The sequence below is a fragment of the Rhinopithecus bieti genome, unplaced genomic scaffold (genome assembly GCF_001698545.2).
Source record: "Rhinopithecus bieti isolate Rb0 unplaced genomic scaffold, ASM169854v2 scaffold_1403, whole genome shotgun sequence".
Taxonomy (NCBI): domain Eukaryota; kingdom Metazoa; phylum Chordata; class Mammalia; order Primates; family Cercopithecidae; genus Rhinopithecus; species Rhinopithecus bieti.
In genome coordinates this window covers 372,322-379,418 of record NW_016803444.1, presented here as the reverse complement: position 1 = coordinate 379,418, position 7,097 = coordinate 372,322, and the positions used below count along the sequence as shown (strand labels likewise).

Here is a 7,097-nt window from a genome sequence, read left to right as displayed (position 1 = left end):
GCCGGGACTGTGGGCTGTGTCACTTGTGACTTGGCAGCCGTTACTGGGGCTACATGAGGAAGACATTTCCTTACATGATTCTAAGCGTCTTTCCCTGGGGTTCTGAGGTAGTCTCATCCGTGTTTCTTGGAGATATCATTGGCTGTAAAATTTCCCCTAAGTGAGGTGATATTCTGTCATCTCATGCATGGGTTTTGGAGACTGAGGGGTGTCTGGGTTGGCTCCACCACCTACTAGTTGGGTAACATTGTGTAGTTTTTTTTTTTTTAAACTGTTCTCAGCTTTAGTTTCCTTATTTGAACAGAGTTAAAAATTGGGCTTGAGAGAAGGTTTGGAGATAATATTAGTAGATATTGTTGAATTGGGTGAAGCAGCGGGAGGGGGCAAGGTTGACTCCCTTGATTTCTGTCTCAAACAAGTAGGTGGTGATGCCTTTGAGGAGATAAGGAAAGTGACGTGTGTGTGTGTGAAAGACAGAGACACACCCACACCCACCCACCCACACACACACACACACACACACACACACATATATATATATATTTAGAGAGAGAGAGATCTATATATAAATTTTGAACATATGGTTTCAAGGCATGTTTCTGGATGTGTAAGTAGAAATGTTCAGTTGAAGTTTTAGTGGTGCTTACAAGAGAGGTCTGAACTGATAATAGAGATTCCAAAGGCATTTACATCAAGAGGATAACTGAAGCTATAGGAGCAGATGAGGCACACCTCTAAAGATGAGCAAAGAGGAAAGCCTAGGGTAGCTCTGAGAACTTTGCTATTTAGTGTCCTCATAGAGGGGATGGAGGATTCTTCACAAAAAGTTCAGTTTTGTGACACCACATTCCCCTGATTTTACTCTTACCTCTTGAGACACCAATTTTTTAATGAAGAAGGAAATTATGTTGTCTGCTTAAAGTAAGGAAGGCAGGTGTTGGTGGGGTTCCTTAATAGAGATATATAGGTTTAAAATACCTATAAGAGTAGGAGATAGAATTGATCAAGTAAAAAAATTGGAGATTAATTGAAGTCCTAAGATCAGAGACCATATGTTTGTTGTGACAATAATCCAAATTATTGTAACAATGTATTTAGAAGTATTTAGCCTTGTAGGTACCAAGATCGCATTGATCCTGTGTTAGGAGTTTGCCAGGTGTGTGCAATAGTGAGCGAGACATGAAGGGATTTGAGGTTGCTGATGAGTGACCAGTTCAGATGACAACTAGTTTCTTCAACTGTTTCTTCAACTTCAACTGTCTGTTTTGAGGAAGGCTAGTGCCTGTGAGGAAATGAAGACCCCGAAGCTGGAGGACTCAAAGAGTTTGGAGAGCAGACGTGTGCAAGTGAGGGTTTTGTGAGCCCTGGAGGACAGGCAGCTGAGGCAGAGAGTGTGTTATTTGCAGTTATGATATTGGGTGCAGAGCTATTTTTGGTGACAGTGAAGCTCAGGATGTATTTTTTTTATTATTCCCATAGGTGATGGAGGCTTTTTATTTTGCCACAAAACCACTGGCGACGTTGCCTGTGGCCACCTTGGAGATGACACTGGAGGTACACAGGATGTATCTCTGGAAGTGGCAGGGGTTACAAGTTGAGTAGAAGGAGATTTGTTATTGAATATTTAAGGTCTAGGAACAGATCAAGGGTGTTGGGTGGATTGCCCACTAAGACACTGGGATTTTCTAGCATGATGACAGAAATTGGAGTTGAGGGGGAGAAGAGTTCTATGGTGTCTTGAAGAATGTGATCAGGAGGTATTTCTTATGACACAAACATAGAAGTATACACACTGGCATAGTCAGATGGCATGAGTACCAAGGTGGGAGTGTGGTGGTCCTAAAGTGCTTGTACCGTTCTGAGCATAAATGTGACCTTTTGGCTTCAGGTAGAAACTCTGCCTCAGGAGTACTCCCTGGACACAGAAGTTCTTTGAATTATCACTGATTTTGTTTAAGCCTACTCTTAGCTCTGTGTCAGATGAAATACACAGCACAGTGTGGGGAGAAAATGTTGAGCTTATTGGGGATGGGTTCTGTTCTTTCATATAAAGGAATAAGATTTCAGATGGCATAGTGGTATGAAAAGAGGAGAAGCCAAAGGGAGGAAGGTCAATAAAGGGTTAAGAATGAGGGGAGGTGAATTGACTTTCTTTCAGCATATGAGGATTATAGGAATGGAAACCTTAATTGGAATTAATTGACCACAAATATGCCAAAGATGGAGTGAGTCAATTAGACACAGATATATGAGGGTCTGAGGGTCTGAGGTAGGATTTGGCCCAGTCATGTGTGGGTGGGTTCACTGTGTGGACCCTGGGGTCTTGAGGATCTGAACACGGGCTGCCTCCTGTGTGCACGGTGGAGGCATCTGGACTGTTCTCCCTGGGATGGACTCATGATGAGCTGAGTGGCCAAACACACAATGGTTTTCATATAACATCTCATTTCTAGCCTAGTGACAAACTTAAAAGGTGGCCATAACAGTAATGTTAATAAAACATCTGCATTTCTTCCATCCTTGGAGTTATGAGGATTTAATGCAATTGTTTGTGGGAAAGCACTTTAACAACTCTAAATTACGATATATATGCTAGGTTTTATTGTTACCCACACCTTTGATGTATTTCTCTTTGTGCTCTTCACTGTATCTGTAACACATTCCCTGGATAATTAGGGTTACCCTTTAACAAAGCCAAGACTCTTTATTTATAGTGGTAAGCTGGCACCTGGGCTGATTCTCTGTAGTGATTATGTAGTTTTGATGTGGACTGGCTTCCTTCCCTGGAGTTTGAGTACCTCCCTCAGCAGTTTCTCCCATCCAGAAGTTCCATCTCTGTGTTTTTCTATTACAAAGCCCAGACTCCCACCTAGGCCACCCACCAGGTTCCTCTTTCCAGTCTTAAGGATATCTTTAGCTCCTGGCTCATTTGTGAAATGGCGTGGACTGACATGCCCTAAGCAAAGATTGCCAGTCTGGTCTAGTTTTCCAGGTCCCCCTTGATGACTGGACAAGAAAATAACTACTAGACTTTGAGAATTGCAGTTTTACATTGTACAGAGTTGTCTAGACTTCCATGAAGATAGGCAAATATGATTCTAACCAAGATGTATTAATACCTCCTACTTCCTTTGAAATGTAACTGAGACTGTACTTGAGTTGTTACAATTTCTTGGAAGGGGAAAGGAAGCTTCTGTGATTAAACAAACTTTTTGTTAAGGTAGCTCCCAAGTAGGTTCAAGAACTTTGTTCTGTCATCACTTTTCTACTGACAGTGATTTTTTTCCTTTCAAGGCCTGGAACATGGAGACTGCTTTTCTGCAGAAACCACATCCCTTGGAGTAAAGAGCTACACCTACCTCAATTATCCAGTGCAGTACAACACTCTAGGTCAGCTATTAAGAGGTGCACACATTATTTTTAGAAAATGTGAGTCAGTCTTGGGAGAAACAAGTCTATGCTATACATTCTCTTTACTCACTTGATTTACAACATACTGTGATATATTCTTTTTCTATTCAGCATCTGCTTGTACCGTTCTGAGCATAAATGTGACCTTTTGGCTTCAGGTAGAAACTCTGCCTCAGGAGTACTCCCTGGACACAGAAGTTCTTTGAATTATCACTGATTTTGTTTAAGCCTTCATGTTCCCCTGGAAGGCTGATTAACCTTAGTGCCTTCTTTCTCTAATAACTCATATTGAATTATCTCCCTCTGTCTGATTATATCCATTTGAATCACCTGCAAGTTTCTTTTGCGTTTCTACTGTGAGGACAATGTGGGTGATGAAGAGCTGAAATCTACTAGGTAAACATTAGCTTTCTTAAAATTCTATTTTTTTAAATTTATTTTTGAAACAGGGCCTCAGTCTGTCACCCAGGCTGGAGTGTATTGGCATGATTACAGCTCACTGCGGCCTTGAACTCCCAGGCTAAAACCTGAGCAGCTGGGACTACAGGTGCACCACCATGTGTGGTTAGTTTTAAAATTTGTTTTGTAGATAGGGGGTCTCACTATGTTGCCCAGGCTCATCTCAAATTCCTGGCCTCCAGAGATCCACCCGCCTCAGCCTTCCAAAGTGCTGGAATGACAGACATGAGCCACTGCACTCAGCCAAAAACTCTTGTTCAAATTACATTTTCTGCCTTAGTAATGCTGCTTTCCTAGCTTCTGAGAATTTCTAAAACCCGATGGTAACTTGATACTAAAATTAAAATACGAATGTCCTTTTTAAAACTGCACAATCTCTTTGCTATTGTGAATAGTGCTGCAATAAACATACAATAGCAAAGAGATGGTGCAGCTTTAAAAAAGAACATTTGAATTTTAATTTTAGCATAGAGTTACCATCGGGTCTTAGAAATTCTCAGAAGCTCCTTTCTGCCCATGGACGCGGCGGAAGAAGCATCATTAAAGTCTCTCTTCTCCCTGCCGTTATGTCTAAGTCAGAGTCTCCTAAAGAGCCAGAACAGCTGAGAAAGCTCTTCATTGGAGGGTTGAGCTTTGGAACACCTGATGAGAGCCTGAGGCGCCATTTTGAGCAATGGAGAATGCTCATGGACTGTATGGTAATGAGAGATCCAAACACCAAGCATTCCAGGGGCTTTGGGTTTGTCACATATGCCACTGTGGAGGAGGTGGATGCAGCCATGAATGCAAGGCCACACAAGGTGGATGGAAGAGGTGTGGAACCAAAGAGAGATATCTCAAGAGAAGATTCTCAAAGACCAGGTGCCCACTCAACTGTGAAAAAGATATTTGTTGGTGGCATTAAAGAAGACACTGAAGAACATCACCTAAGAGATTATTTTGGACAGTGTGGAAAACTTGAAGTGATTGAAATCATGACTAACCGAGGCAGTGGCAAGAAAAAGGGCTTTGCCTTTGTCACCTTTGACGACCATGACTCCGTTGATAAGACTTTCATTCAGAAATACCATACTGTGAATGGCCACAACTGTGAAGTTAGGAAAGCCCTGTCAATAGCAAGAGAATGGGGCTAGTGCTTCATCCACCAAAGAGGTCGAAGTGGTTCTGGAAACTTTTGGTGGATGGTCTCGTGGAGTGGGTTCAGTGGGGGAAGACAACTTCAGCCGTGGAGGAAACTTCAGTGGTCGTGTGGCTTGGTGGCAGCCATGTGGTGTGGATATGGTGGCAGTGGATGGATTATAATGGATTGTGGTAATGATGGATGGAAGCAATTTTGGAAGTGGTGGAAGCTACAGTGATTTTGGCAGTTACAACAATCAGTCTTCAAATTTTGGACCCACGAAGGCAGGAAATTTTGGAGGCAGAAGCTCTGGCCCCTATGGCGGTAGAGGCCAATACTTTGCAAAACCACGAAACCAAGGTGGCTATGGCAGTTCCAGCAGCAGCAGTAGCTATGGTAGTGGCAGAAGATTTTAATTAGGAAACAAAGCTTAGTAGGAGAGGGGAGCCAGAGAAGCAACAGGGAAGCTATAGGTTACTATTTGTTTGTTTGTTTTTCCCAAGTCATAAACAGTGAATCAAGCAAATGAAACATAATCAAGCTTAGATAGTATCTTCCACAAATTTCCTTGGTCTTAAGTAAGACTCACAGTAAACTGGTGGTCAACCTATTCAATGGGCTTTAACAAGTAGTAGCCACATCCAGTCAACAGTGCAGGCAATCAGGGCCCCTGGACCACAGTGTATCATGGGAATTACCCCAGGGACCTATGCTCTGGGATTTGTCCTTGCTGGCAGCTATAGATGCCATCAGAAACTCATTTACACACTCTTATAACCAAGATAAGGGCAGTGGTTAGTCTCTTGTCATTACATGTTAGCTTTCTTTCCCTTTTCTAGGCTTTTTCAGATGCCCCTTTTACATTATTACTTTTAGTGTGAAAATAATGAGTGGGAAATGGGTAGGTCATACAGAGCAATAATTTCATTCCTGGGCCCCTGTCTTGCCACTCCCTAAGTAAAGTTTTGTGCCTGGCATTCCTCTGGCATAATAACCTCTGGCAAACCCTTGGGTAATTTACTAGAGGAGTAGCAAAACCCATGGGTAATGGAGGAGTAGCAGGAATATTATGATTAGCTAACAAATTCCCAAAGTACATAGAATTTTTTTTCTTGAATTAACCACTATAGCTGAGGAATATAGATTAGTGACAAAATTGTGCACTCAACAAACTCTATTAAAAGTATTTCAGTAACTCTATTAAAAGTATTCAGGAGGAAAGAACTCCTAGGAAAATGATTCATTGAGAGATATATGATTGTATAAGTACTGAGAAACAGTCTTTCTTTTTTGCTTTTTATTTGTTTATTTAGTAGATGTTATAGTTATACATAATTATGGGATATAATTTGATGTTTTGATACATTTTTATGTTATATAATAATCCAATTAAGGTATTTAGTGTATTCATCACTTCATGCATTTATTATTCCTGTTTGATGAGAACATTCAAAAGCCTCTCTTCTAGCTCTTTCGTAATATCAATACCTTATTGTTAATCACAGTCACTCTACTATGCAATAGAATGCTAGAATTTATTCCTCCTATTGAATTGTAACTTTGTACCTCTTGATCAACCTCTCCCCATCTTCTTCCCCTTCCTTCTTCCTCCCCCAGTCTCTGGTAACCACTTTCCTATTCTTTTTTTTCTTTTTTTGTGGAATCTCACTCTGCCGCCCAGACTGGAGTGCAGTGCACAATCTTGTCTCACTGCCACCTCCGCCTCCCAGGTTCAAGTGATTCTTTCTATTCTTTGGGAAATTGCATTATCTAAGACTCAGGTGCCTCAGATATAATGGTGGTAAATCTCACTCATTTTATGAAAACCAAATGAATACTATCCTAACAATGGGTAGAAAGCAAGATCAGCTCAACTTCATGAAAATATGACTATAAAACCATTCATTATTGCCAAGGGTTGGAGTGGAGTTGAGAGAAAGATGCATTATTTTAAATTGTGTTTTAGGTGACAGAACAGGAGTCAGTAATGTTCCAGTTTGGAGGAATTAGAGTTAATTGGTTAATTGATGGATTTGATTCAGTCAAATTTATTGAATGACTGCTGTTTCAGACACTGTATTTGGTTTTGGGAAAACACAGATAAATT

General features: G+C 41.1%; 1 pseudogene; it reads left to right on the top strand.

The window, feature by feature from the left end:
- The first annotated feature begins 4,436 nt into the window (after positions 1 to 4,436).
- Positions 4,437 to 5,420, top strand: LOC108537007 (heterogeneous nuclear ribonucleoprotein A1-like; annotated as a pseudogene).
- The last annotated feature ends 1,677 nt before the right edge of the window (positions 5,421 to 7,097 follow it).